At 45.8% G+C, this 13,910-nt stretch overlaps 1 protein-coding gene across 1 annotated transcript in view; it reads left to right on the forward strand.

The window, feature by feature from the left end:
- The window catches only part of SLC15A2 (solute carrier family 15 member 2), a 139,318-nt gene that overhangs the window by 63,982 nt on the left and 61,426 nt on the right, over positions 1-13,910 (forward strand). The gene's annotated exons all lie outside the window — the stretch shown is intronic.

Genomic DNA, 13,910 nt, shown 5'->3' on the forward strand with positions numbered 1-13,910 from the left:
CAGCTATACCAGAGACTGATCGGAACTGTTGATCCTTGAATCTGAGTATTTGAAGACGTTAGTATAGTTGGGGTCTTAAGCTGGGATGTGAATCCCCAGATCCAAGCACACTCTTTTAGTTCTGGTATGTGTTTGGGTCCAAAGCTAGAATTTGTTCATGTTCCTATTTATATGCAGTCTCATAAAAACTGTTTGTGCTAGGAGATTTTTGTCCTCAAATTGAGGAAAACCCTGTGTGAATTTGAGCCCTGGCGTTGAACCCAAACTGTAAACTTCAGCTAAAATCTAAGCCGGGCTGAAAGTCTTGAATGTCCCTTCCTTGGCATATATGTACAAATTTAATACATGATCATACCTGTCAGGGATGAACTAGACAGTGCTTGGTCCTGCCATGAGGGCAGGGGACTGGACTCGATGACCTCTCAAGGTCCCTTCCAGTTCTATGATTCTATGAACTGTATGTATCCCATCTGTTCCTCTCTCTGTTCTTTGTGTTTGTTATATATTCAAAGAAATAAAACAGTGTTGGTTCTAAAAGAGCTGGCTCAGGAGTTGTCTGGATCAATAATATTAACTTTCAATAACTCGTAGAATACTGGGGAAGTTCCAGAAGCCCGGAAAAAAAATCTAATGTTGTGTCTAAATTTGAAGAAGGTGAACAGGACAGCCCCTATACTTGTAGGTCCTTCACTCTCACATCAATTCCAGGCATAGATAAAGAACTAATGAAAGGTAATAATCAACATGAATTTGTAGAGAATAATTCTGTCAAACTCTCTCTCTATATATATAATGAGATAAGTTTAATTGATAACAGTAGTAGTGTTGATATGCCATATTTTGATTTCTGTCAGGAGTTTGATGTGGTACCACAAAACAATTTGATTAAAAAAAAAAAGACACAAAATTAACATGGTCCACAGTAAATGGATTAAAAACTGGTTATCTGGTCTCAAAATGTAAAGGTAAACTGAGCATCATCATTAAGTGGGTATGTTTCCATTGGAGTCCCACAGGAATCAGTTCTTGGCCATGTGCTATTTAACATCTTTATCAGTAACCTGGAAGAAAAGTTTGCAGAGGGGGAAAAAAAATTGAGGGAATGGTGAATAATGAAGATGTGAGGTCACTGATACAGAGCAATCTGGATCACTTAGTAAGATGCATGCAAGCAAACAATGTGTAAATGGATGCATCTAGGAACCAAGCATACAGGCCATATTTATAAGAAGAGCGGCTCTATCCTGGTAAGTAGTGACTCTGGGGGAAAAAAAATTGGGGATTATGGTAAATAATCTGCTGAACTGATCGTCCAGTGGCCAAATGGGTTGGTGCTATCTTTGGATGCATAAGCAGGGGAATCTCGAGTAGGAACAGAGAACTTCTATGACCCCTGTATTTGATAATGGTGCGACTGTGGCTGGAATATCATGTCCAGTGTTGGTGTGCACAGTTCAAGAAGGATGTTGCTAAATAGGAGAGGGTTCAGCAAGAATGGTGTCAGGTTTAGAAAACATGTTGTTCTCCTTTACAAGGAGATGCTCAGTCTAGTTGGCCTGTTAGGGCAGCTTTTCGTCTCAGTGCAAAGGCCAAAGGTAGAAAGAGGGAGCGTGTAGGGTGCACAGTTGGGGGGCCGACTGCTTCTGTGGGTCCCCGGGAAGGTGTGTTGGTGGGGGGTTAGGGTTAGGGTGGCTCCATGCCTCCAGAAGGGGCAGTGCCTCAGGCAGAAGGGGCAGGGCTGGAGCAGCCAGCCCTCAGCGCTCCATGGTCTGAGTTGGGCTGGCCTACCCCACCAGCCCTCAGAGCCACGCAGAGTGTAGTGCACCGGTGCTCCAGTGGCAATTTAAAGGGCCCAGGGTTCCAGCTGCTGGCGCAGTAGCAACAGCAATGGCTGTGAGCCCCGGAACCCTTTGAATCACCAGGCTCCAGGGAAATTACCCCCTTTGCTCCTTCCCTCCATTGCCGAGGCTGCACACGGTAACGTATGCTGCTCCAAGAAGAGGAAGCACACATCCCTTTGGTCAGTAGCAGCTCCCTTTCCCAGGCCTGCAACTCTGCCCAGGAGTGAAGCAGCTTTCCCTCGGCGCTGAGAGGTTCAGCAAAATCGTCGTTTCAAAGACACCTGCCCTGAGAGTACAGCTTAATACTCTCCCTGACTAAACTGGAAAAGTCTGGTAGATAAAAATCACTGAGAATTATCACTCCATTTGTGGCATGCACGAGTGAACAAAGCTGTCAGGACTACAACTCCGCTACTCAGGAAAAGTTTCTGTGTGTCAGACTTCTCTTGTTTTGTAAACTCTGCGTATTTTGGCATTCCTTACCCAGGATATCAGGAGTTAGTTTTCTCTGGACGTGGGGTAGAAATCTCCTAATTGGGTCCTCACATTTCCTTTTGCAATTGCCTCCACTGCACATGTGCTAAAGCCAGAGGTGAAAGTAACGGGGATGCACCCTAGTGCACAGCTCCAGCAGGAACTCGCTAAGCTCGGCAAAAGCCATTTAAAGAGCTGGCACGGACCTGGGTTACAATAGGACGGTACCTGTAAGAAATTTTAAATTAATTTCACCCCGGGCTAAAGCATAGAATGCCAAGATGTGAGTGCAACACGTTAACACAGAGCATGTGAAATCGCGGTAGATATGTTGAGAGGAAGGATGGTCTTGAGCTTAAGGCATTGGACTGGCATTCAGGAGATCTGGTTTTTACTAGCATGACAGTGTGTTGGGATCCCCGACCCTGCACCACCGTCCTCAGCAAGATGAGACTCCTCCAGCCAATAGAATAAAGAGGGTTTATTGCTGCTCCAAGACACAGCACAGCATAGGACCAATGCAGGCATAAAAGAGTAGGCTGACAGCCCTAGTTCCCTTGGGGGAAGGGGTTACAGGCCCCTGATCCCCCCTACAAAGGTAAGTCTGCTTCCTCCAAGCTCCCCCATGCTCTGACCACCCCTTCTCCAAACCACACCCTTCCTTTGTTCAAACCCCTTCCCTGGTCAGGTGAGAACGGGTTGGGCCATTGTCTATGTGACTTGACCCCTACAAAGTCCAGTAGGGGTCACACACAGCCAAAGCATAGCGACCAGTGAATGCCCAACCAGAGTCTACAGCACCCCCCACTACGTCACAACTGGTTTTGCCAAAGACTGCTGAGTGATCTTGAGCAAGTCAGTCGGACCTAAATCCTCAAAGTTACTGCCACCTAATTCCCACTGAACGCAGTGATTCCAGTGGAGCCATTGATTTCAAGGGACTTGGGTACCCAAATGCATCAAAATATCTGGGCTTTATTACTCTGCTCTGGTTTCCCACCTGTGGAGTAGAGATAACGATACTTCCATTCTCCCACCTTTGCCTCTCTTGTCTATTTCAACAGCAACATATAAGTACCACTGAATTATTAGATGAATAATAACAAAAATGCGTGTGAAAGTAGGTGCACAAGTGGGCCTGCGTTTTTAAAGTAAACCTCTGTTGTCCTGCTTTGCTAATTTTGCACTGATATACTGGGGAGTCAACAGGATCGCTGGGCTCCCAGGGAATGTGGGAGGGGCCCGGCTCCGTACTCCCGGAAGGAGCCTCAGGAGGAAAGGGTAGGGTTAGCCTCAGTATGCAGCACTCCAGGGGGGATTTTAAAGCGCCCAGGACAATTTCCCTGTCCCCCCCCCACCTCTCTCGTTGGCAAGCCTGTTTATATCCCCTACTACTGAGCATTGAAATATCATACTGGAGATGGCTGAAGAGAAGAATATACCCTTTTCCTGAAATTTAACAGAAATACACAAAGGACTATATTCTCCTGTAGGTGTCTGTGTCATCCCATTGATGGAATTTACAAGAGATGTACATTCCATAGTATATAGTACTGGTCATCATTAATCATAGGTAGGAGCATTCCTCTTACATACCGCTTGTCTTGAGCTATCTAGCCAAACAAAGCTAGAGAGGATGAATATATTAGCCTTCTTTTTATCTCTCGAGATAATTCTCCAACTCTGCAGTAAATGCAAATATTTGAAGACATTATGACACATTTAATACAAAAACCCCTCAGGTTCTGTAAAAATAACAGTTGTTTTCCTCTTTGAAACTAAAGCTAGTATCTTTTAGAAAGATTTATGTATTGCCAGCAGTCAATCAACTACCGTGATTTGGGTCCTGACTGCTTGATTAGAATAACTTAAAGGAAAATTTGCCTTTCTGAATCAAATTAAAGAAACTGCTTATCTGAAAGTTAAGGACACAAAACACAGCCTGGGCCATATTAGACAAGGTCTCCTTGAAAATGTGCCTTAAGGATGGAAACTAATAAAGTCTCCATCAGTTCAATCAATCAGATCTAATATAAGAGAGAAATTTTTCTTCTGGCTTTACTATTCTTAGATTGTCTCTTTGTTAACATTGGGAAATGTCAGAAAAGTTGAAAACTGGTTTTATTGCCCAGATTTATTTCTAAAGGGTTTTTATCTTGGGGAGAATTAATTTTAATTGCTGAGTCAGTGCAGCTTCATGTCAGCAGAAAGATATTATATGGCTGAATATGATATTAAGACACTCCAGGTTGAAACTATCTGCTAACTTATAGTTAGAGTCAAAACTGAGGGAGAGATGGCACACATGTGCCAGGACTGTTTTTCTTAACAAAAGTTCCAGTTCAGCAAGTTGTTAAGCACACACAATTTTGTTTAGCTCAACTGGATTTATACATCTCAGGAGACCATCTATACCTGAAAGTATTGGCCCAAATTTGGTATGATCAGTTCGGCTCATAGCATGTGCTGGCTTCCAGTAGTCCAGACCCATTGAAAGGCATGTAAAAAGAGGAAGAGCTAGTAAAGATAATTGCTGCAGCCACCAACAAAGAGGTTTCTACAAGTAAATAATATACTACAAGTAAACATTATTACAGAATAAATAACATAAATAAGCATAAATGACAGAAGGACCTGGGGGGATATCGTGTCAACTCATCCTCAGGATTAGACAGTGCTGGGCATGGAAGGGACATCATCCCTTTGTCCTTTTAAGGAGCCCCTGGTGAAAATGAATGCTGCCTTTCTTTCTAGAACACCCAGGGTCAAAGTGTGGTGAACCAACATCTGCCCTCTGGGAATGGCAGAATTCTCCACCTGGGACACGGCATCTGGTGCTACACAATCTGCTTCTCCCTTCACTAGCTCATAGTTGGTACATCCATTCCCTATCCCACCTACCTGACTGCCTAGCAAATGGTTTCTTCCAAAGATACATGTTTCAATGGAACCGCCAAAAGCTGCATGAGTTACGCATCATGCTATCACTCTCTGCTCATCCAATGATTTCTGCTGTTGCCAGCTTTGGTGGCTGATGGGCAGTCAAGACCAATGGTTAATAGCTGTCTGCAGGATTATACTGACAAACTATGGAGGGTTCTCATCCTTCATAGTGAACTGAAGAGCTGCTTAAAGATGAATTAGCAAATCCCAAAGAGTCAAGGTAAATGTGGATGAATTTGGCCTCTGACTTTAACCTTCTGCACCAGAGCAGTGTGATGGTCCAAGAGGGCTTTGGCAATTGCAATATAGAGGTGGGATTGTTTAAGCACGTTGATCACTGGGAGCCTGCCCCCATTTCAGGCAATAGTAACACCCCCATCATTTTCAAAGTGGAGCAGGATTGAAGCCTGCGAATAGATAACAGGTACCAGATCTAGTGACTAGATCTAGTTGCTCATTGCATTTTAACTGGGAATGCTTTGTGGGTTGTCTCTTTTACCTTAACCGGGCCAGATTCTGCACTGATCTCTCACCCACCGGGGTCTGTAGAGGCCTGTTCTTTCAGGCATTTATGCAGGTGTGTCGTTAATGCAGAGGAGTGATCCTAAGTGTTTGCAGAAGCCCAAGTTAGCACTGGGCTCTGCCCACCAGGTGACTGAAGCAATGCAGCTGAATTCTGGCCTGAGACATGCATGCAGGGAGCTCCTTTTGACCTCCCTCTCCCCATGCAGATCTGAGAGTCCTAAGTTTGCCAAGAGCCAGATGTAACCTTACATGGTACATGGGAAGCACTTGGGTGAAACAGCTGTAACAGGAGGGATGGTTGTTTCTAGGAGAAAGACAAAGCGAATAAACCCAGAGCCAAGTTTTGAGAGGATAGAGAAGCAACGTGCACACATGGGAAAAGCTGCGCACCTTTAACTTCCATTGGCGTCAGCAAGAGTTGAGGGTGCTCAGCACCTTGCAGGATTAGGTCTATGGCAGTGTGAAAGCAACAGAAAAGGATGGGTTTAGCTTCTTCTGTCTCCTTATCACTTTCATTCTGTTTTACTGTGCTCCCAGGGTGAATGTAAATGGCAAAACTCTGACTACCGTATGGGGCAGTTTCCAGCCCGGGTATAACCATGACGAGGCTGTATGCTGGGTACACTTACATAACATGAGCTGGTGGCTTGAACTCAGTGGCTGTTTACTGAGGCTGGTATTTGTAAAAGGGGCTTCTAATGTTTGATGCCTCCCTTTTGGGGTGCCCCCCCCCCGTGCCTGATTTGCAGAGGGTCTGAGCACCTCCAGTTCCAGCTGGCAGCCATGGGAGCGGCAGCTGCTCAGCCTGTCTGACAGTCAGGCCTTCAGAGAGCTAAATCCGGGAAGCTGAAAAATGGAGTTGCCCCAAATTATAGTCCACTTCTGAAACGGCTACGAATTCTCAGATGAATCGTGTGCTGCCTGCCTCTCTGGCAGTGCAGACAGGGATGGGGTGGGAGGGTAGCAGGTCATAGTGGGCGGAGCAGGGGATTAAATACTCTTCAGGAATAGCAGTCCCTGGGGTACGGAGAGGAGCAAGATCCAGTACTTGGACTTTGGGCAATTAGGCATCATCACCATTGGCGATCCCTCGATTTGAGGATGATCCGTACCATGGATTCATACATGAGGCCTGACGTGACTCAGGAGTCCAATCTTGGAACCACAGATCCACCCTCAATAGGTACAGTCATTTCCTGGCCAGCCAGCTGCCTGATGGGAGAAAGTTCCTTCTTTTTCCTTCTCATTCTCTTCTCAGCTTCGCGGGCCGCTCCTCAAAGCGGGCCATTGCCTGAGGGAGGTTGTGGCGCCCCTGAGGTCGGCTGGTGGTTTGCTCCTCCCAGCTGGTGATGTCCACACCTGTTTTCTTGACACACACTTTCACTGTGTCTTTGTAGCATTTCCTCTGCACTCTCCCCTCGTTCCCCGGGACAGCTGACCATGGGTGAGCCGAGTGTAGAGCCCTTGTTTTGAGAGGAGAAAGTCTGGCACGAGTACACAATGTCCTGCCCAATGGAGTTGGTGCATGAGGATCGTTCCTTCAGTGCTGGTGACACTGGCCAGATGCTAGCATTAATGCAGTGATCTTCCCGCTTGATGCAAAGGATCTCCCAGAGGCATCATTGGTGCTACCTCCTCAGACTGTTGAGGTGCTGTCAATAGGCCACCCAGGTTTCGCATCCACAAAGAAGTGTAGGAATCGCAATTATCTGATCGATCTGGATTTTGGTGTCCTGCCACAGCTCACAGACCAAGAAAACATGTCAGAGCAATTTCCCAGGCACAGCTGACTGACAAATGATAACGCTGTGAATCAGCTCAACCATTTCCTTATCTCAGAAATATTTTGGGGCTCATCCAGGTATTGCCACCCTTGCAAATTGCCCTAATAAAACAGAGTGTACAATAACAACGAAGATAAAACAACATACTCCGCACTGAAACACAAAGGTAACACTGTCTCTGGAACAGCAAAGATTCTGAAATTGTTTGTTTGTGGAGGACATCAAGGATCTTGGTATGCACTGCTCTTTGGAAATAAAATGATTAGTGTTCCTAGAAAGATTGCATGCAAGCGTTGCACTTACACAGCAACTTTTATCTGAGGATCTTCTTGATACTTGATAGACATTAATGAATCAAACCTTTGAACTCTGCCAGAAGGTAGTTAAATGTTGTTTTCCCCAGTTTTATGGATGGAGAAACTGAGGCACCGAGCGTTGAAGGACTTACTGCAGGACGTGCAGCAAAGTCAGTGGTATAGACAGAATAGAACCCAGGAGTCCTGGCTCCACGTCTTCTAACATGCAAGAAACAAACCCTCCCCCACTGCATGATGGAATCTACTAAACTGGGGCTACTCAACTTTGGAAGCCCCGGGGGCCACAATGATGCACACAGCACATGCTGAGGGACGCAACTTAAGTGTGGTTGCACATACATCCAAATATATGTACAAATCGCTTCTTTCACACTGACAGGCACGAATACCAAGCACTTCCCACAATGCCCCGGCGTTGCCAGCACCTCCTCCCTGGGAAGCTAGAAACACAGACTCCCTGTAACCCGTCTGTTCCAGCCAGCCAGTCCGCTTGCGTCTTTCAATGCTCACCCTGCCTGGGAGACTGTTGTGGAGCGTGTTCCCATTGGAGGCCACGTTCAAAGGATCTCACCCACGGGTTGCGTGTTAAGCCCCGGGTAAACCCAATCCGCACCATGGGCTGCAAACAAACAGGCCACGGTCGCATGCAGCCCACGGGCCACGTGTTGAGTAGCCCCATACTAAACCATGGGTCTCCATGAGGGGCCTATGGAGTATTTCCTGGAGGCCAGTGGAGAGCTGGCTAATCATGACCTGCCAGCTCTTTGTGTTTCTGCTGCTTCACACCAAAGCTGTGTAGCTTCCTATCCAATGCCTTCATGACCTATCCCCATCCTACCTACCACCTCTCACTGTCCACTCCTGATTGGCCCATGGCCTCAGCTTCCTGGCTATGTCTAGACTGCAAGCCTCTTTCGAAAGAGGCTCTTTTGAAAGAGAGCGTCTAGACTGCACGTTGAACTTTCGAAAAAGCGGCTTGCTTTTTCGAAAGAAAGCATCCAGTGAGTCTGGATGCTCTCTTTTGAAGAAGCCCTATTTACATTGAAGAACGCCTTCTTTCGAAAGAGGAACTTTCAAAAGAAGGCGTTCTTCCTCGTGAAATGAGGTTTACCGCCATCGAAAGAAAAGCCGCGTTCTTTCGATTTAATTTAGAAAGAACGCGGCTTGAGTCTGGACGCAGGGGAAGTTTTTTCGGAAAAAGGCTACTTTTCCCGAAAAAACCCCTGAGTCTGGACACAGCCCCAGTGTCTCCCATTGGTTAAATTTTCAGACAAGAACCTCCGGGCTTTGTCCCTTGCTGGCCCTCAGGATTGGGCGGCACTTCCTGTAAACATCTCCCAACCCAGTGGTCCCCAATGTGGTGCCCGCGGGTGCCATGGCGCCCGCTGGGCCATTTATGTGCGCTCGCGGAGCAATCTGGGCTGGCCCCGCCCCTGGGCATGCGGCAGGTGCCAGTCCCGGGTGCGTGGCAAGTGCCAGCCTCGGGCGTGCGGCACATGCTTGGCCCCGCCCCCGTACGTGTTGCGCGTGAGCGGCCCCACCCCCATACACACGGTGCGTGGGCGGCCCCGCCCCCAGGCGCCCGGCAACCCCAAAACGTTGGGGACCACTGCCCCAACCTATTTCACTGGTCTCCTTCAAATCCCTCCTTCAAACTCTCCTTTGTGGTGATGCCTACAAAACATGGACAGCAGTTCAGCTGCTGGAGTGCTGAGCCTGCTGCCTCTTCCTGTTTCCTTGTTCTTCACCCTCTGTCTGTCTCTCTGTAACCATCTCTTGTCCCTTGATTTAATACTTAAATTGTCAGTTCTTTGAGACGGGACAGGGGCTGCCTTTTTTGGTCTGTGCTTGTCCAGCACCTAGACAACAGGGCTCCTGCTTCATGACGAGAGCTCCTAGGAGCTACGGCAACAGGGGACAACTCGCCAAGGTTAGCCCCTGGAGGGCCGCCAGGCATTTTATTTACCTGCATCTCCATAGGCATGACTGCTGGAACTCCTGTTGGCTGCAGATTGGAATTCCTGGCCAATGAGAGCGGGAACTGGTGTCCCAGTCTGTGCCACTTCCTGCAGTTCCCATTGGCCAAGAACAGTGATCTGTGGCCAATGGCATAAGAGCATAAGAACGGCAATACTAGGTCAGACCAAAGGACCATCCAGCCCAGTTTCCTGTCTGCCGACAGTGGCCAATACCAAATGCCCCAGAGGGAGGGGACACAACAAATAATCCTCATGTGATCCTGCCCCTGTCTCCCACATCCAGAGAAACAGAGGCTAGGGATACCATTCCTACCCATCCTGGCTAATAGCCATTGATGGACCTAACCTCCATGAATCTACCTAGCTCTTTTTTGAACCCCCTGTTAAAGTTCTAGCCTTCACTGCATCCTCTGGCAAGGAGTTCCACAGGTTGACGATGCGCTGAGTGAAGAAAATCTTCCGTTTGTTTGTTTTAAACTTCAAGAAGCCACATCTGCGGACTCACAGGTAAATAAAGTGCCATTGGCTCATCGGAGCTAACCACCTCCAGCTTATTGTCCACCCCTGAGCTATGGGACACAAATAATCATTATGTATTATTTGATCATGAATGGATGGGAAAGTGGGACTGGCCTGATGGAATATGGGAGGGGAGGCCCCTTCGCCCATGACATTGAGAAATGGATTTGACCAGACATTAGAAAACATTTTAAAGGGAACAGTCTTGCAGCAGGTGGATTGGAATGAACTCTAATGGCCGATTACTGTTTCTGACTGGTCTGAAGCCTGGTCTACGTGCAAAAGTTAGGTTGATACAAGATGCCATGTTCAAGGGTGTGAATTTTTCTCACCTCTGAGCTCTGTGGCTCCACTGAGCTAACCCCTGGTGTAGATCAATGAAAGGATGTTCCATTGACCTAGCTACTGCTGCTTGGGAAGGAGGATGAAATACTCTTTCTGGCACCACGGGAAGCACGTATGCGGGAGTAAACAATGAGAAGTCCTGTGGAACCTTATAGACTAACAGATTTATTGGAGCATAAGATTTTGTGGGAAAAGACCCACTTCATCTTGACATGCATCTGATGAAGTGGGTCTTTGCCCCAAAAGCTTATGCTCCAATAAATCTGTTAGTCTATAAGGTGCCACAGGACTTCTCGTTGTTTATGCAGATTCAGACTAACACGGCTACCCCTCTGATACTTATGCAGGAGTAGTGTAGCTGTAGCTGTAGCTCCTGTCCTTTTGACATGGCCTGATTCCCTTTTTCAAAGCTGAGGTATGAACAGGACGTTTTACAGCTTGTTTCTAGTTGCTGTATAATCCAAGCCATGCCGATCTCGAGGCAGAAAGAAATACAAGCTGGTGTCTACGTGGACTGACACAAATTTAATGCCCCAAATCTGTTAGGAGCCTAGAAAGAGATGTTCAGAATGTGTTATTTATATCCCTATAAGTCAAGCTCTAGGCTTATTTTCTAATAGATTGTTTAGCTCACGTTCTGTTTGCCTTATCCCATCTTCACTTTTCTCGCTGAAAACCATCAGTTTGCCGCTGACCTTACTGTGACTTTTTGCCTCATGAATGTTTATTGATCTAGCCAAGATGTGATTACATAGAAAAGATGTGCTGCAACCCAGAAACGTGTACAACATCCCCTGTATTGCCAAAGGGGATGTAGAAGAAAGGAAGGCAAGTCAGGACAACTGAACACATGTTCCTGAAATGTACACGATTCTAGGGACATGGCGGATTCAGGCAATCCAAGCGGAAGGTCAAGGGTCTGAGGGCAGCGATCGATCCACTGCCCGTTGATTTATCACATCTGATTAGACATTTTAAATCAATTTCTGAGCGCTTTCCCATCAACGCTGATACTCCACCAGGATGAAAAGAGTAGTTGACATCGATGGGAGAGCAGCCCCCAATAACCTAACTACACACGAGATGCCACGGTAAGTAAGCACATCGACTTCAGCTACACTTTTTGCATTGCTGAAGTGAAGTAAATTAGATTGACAGCGGAGATTGGTATAGACAAGGCTTCAGCATCCATAATTAGTAGTTATTTTATTCCAAAGCTTCACTAGGGCTCATTTAAATCAGTGTGACTCTTTTCACAGATGTCAGTAGGTTTTGGAGTGGGCCAGCGTAGTGCTAGGCTTGACTTCATAGCTGATAGGTGAGCAACCAGAATGATTGACGTGGTGCTCGAGAGAGAAACAGAAAATCAGGTGAAATTCACTCCTGTGCTATGGACCTACACTTGATCTAAGCACTAACTAAATCCTACTCATTAGAACTGCCTGGGGAGCAGGATGGGAAAATTGTGGCAATTTCAAATAAATTTTCCCTTGCTGAATTGGGGAGGGGTGTCAAATGCTTGAAAATTTTCCTGCGTTGAACAAATCTTTGGTTCCATGCAATCCAAATATTTTATTTTGATAATTTTTAAACATTTCATTTTTAATTTTTTTTAAAATATTTCGTTTTTATTTTATGCTTTAAAAACTTTTTAAAGACTATTTTTTCAATAAATTAACTAAAATTTCAAAACAAAAGGTTACTTTGAACCAAAAAATCCAAACTTTTTATATGGACAATGTCAAAACAGGATGTTTAGACAATTTAAAAATTTTAATTACTTTTTTTTGAAGTAGAAAGTTTGTCCAGACGGACCCTTTCCCATGTTGGCATTATTAGATGGAAAACCATTTTGTCATAGAATTCCCTACTGGCTTTTCCCATATGAAGAGAGATTAAGAAGACTTGGACTTTTCAGCTTAGAAAAGAGGAGACTAAGGGGGAATATGATAGAGGTCTATAAAATCATGACTGGTATGGGAAAAGTGAATAAGGAAAAGTTATTTACTTATTCCCACAATATTAGAATTAGGGGTCACCAAATGAAATTAATAGGCAGAAGGTTTAAAACAAACAAAAGAAAGTTTTTCTTCAGCGCACAGTCAACCTGTGGAACTCCTTGCCAGAGGATGTGGTGAAGACTAGGACTTTAACAGGGTTCGAAAAAGAACTAGATAGATTCATGGAGGTTAGGTCCATCAATGGCTATTAGCCAGGATGAGTAGGAATGGTGTCCCTAGCCTCTGTTTGTCTGGAAATGGATGACAGGAGAGGTCATGTTATGATTACCTGTTGTGTTTTCTCCTTCTGGGGCATCTGGTATTGGCCACAATCGGCAGACAGGAAACTAGGCTGGATGGACCTTTGGTCTGACCCAGTAGGGCCATTCTTATGATCCTATTGAAATGATTATTCCCTCCTCTAAACCTAGACATTGTTCGTTTGTTAGCAGATCGCTTATAGGCTTGGCTGATAGCAATGACTCTTGAATAAGAATTTGGAAGAGAGTGGTGAGTTGATGGATCATTTTGGGGGAAAGCAGTCTATGGAGAATGGAAGAAAGACAGATGTTTGTGGCACCAATGGACAAAGAGATGGTGGAAGCTGTACAATGATGGCGAGAAGTTTGACTATAATATGGTGGGGGAAGTGTTAATCAGCAGAGATGGGGAAGTGGGGTGATGTGATATGAGTGATGGAGGGAGAATCCTAGCAGCCATGTTTTGAATGGATGGGCAGACTGGCTTGGGAGGCCAGAAAAGTGAAGGTTGCAATAATCTAGATGGGAGATGATGATGAGATGAGCTAATGGAGGAGGAAAAGAGGACGGTGTTGTAGAAACCCAGGGCAAACGAGGAGGGTGTGATCAGTGGTGTCAACACAGAAGGGTGCTCAACAAGGATGAGGTTGGATTAGAAGTCTGAGATGTGGCAACAAAGGGGTCATTAGAGACCTGTGTTTCACATCACTACTCAGACAACTGAGTTTTGTTGCAAACCATTCCCCTTTCATTTGTCTGATCAAAACACTCTATAGAAGGGAACTTTCCTTATGGGAAAGCCCTACAGACTATAGAAAGTGATAACCTTTCTGATAGGGGGGTTTGAAAAATGAATAGCTATTAATAAGCCAATAAAAATTAGATTCTCTTTATTAAAATCCCTATTGATCCAGATCACACGG

Source organism: Pelodiscus sinensis, chromosome 7 (assembly GCF_049634645.1).
Source record: "Pelodiscus sinensis isolate JC-2024 chromosome 7, ASM4963464v1, whole genome shotgun sequence".
Lineage (NCBI taxonomy): Eukaryota > Metazoa > Chordata > Testudines > Trionychidae > Pelodiscus > Pelodiscus sinensis.